Raw genomic sequence first — 272 nt, forward strand, 5'->3', positions numbered from 1 at the left:
GGAGAGAGCGCGAGTGTGTGTGGTGAGGGAAGACGGGAGATGATGGGAAAGAGTGAGGAAGCCGAGGCGATCTGAGGGAGAATGGGATCTTTGTGTGAGTGTGGGAGCATAGAGGGGAGATGCATGGCAGGGAGGGACGGAGAGAAGATAGATGGAGGGCGGATTTTAGGGAAGGAGGAGTGTGCGGAGATGGAGAAGGAGAGAGATAATGGAGAGAGAGACAAATAGAGAATACAGCGAGAGGGGTAGGGAGGTGGGAGAGGGACAGGGTG

The 272-nt window shown here is 55.5% G+C and overlaps 1 protein-coding gene across 1 annotated transcript in view; it reads right to left on the reverse strand.

The window, feature by feature from the left end:
- LOC119587143 (forkhead box protein O-like) overlaps positions 1-272 on the reverse strand; it is a gene marked incomplete at its 5' end in the record, with an annotated part of 57,932 nt that overhangs the window by 2,382 nt on the left and 55,278 nt on the right.

The sequence above is a fragment of the Penaeus monodon genome, chromosome 22 (assembly GCF_015228065.2).
Source record: "Penaeus monodon isolate SGIC_2016 chromosome 22, NSTDA_Pmon_1, whole genome shotgun sequence".
NCBI classification, from domain to species: Eukaryota; Metazoa; Arthropoda; class Malacostraca; order Decapoda; family Penaeidae; genus Penaeus; species Penaeus monodon.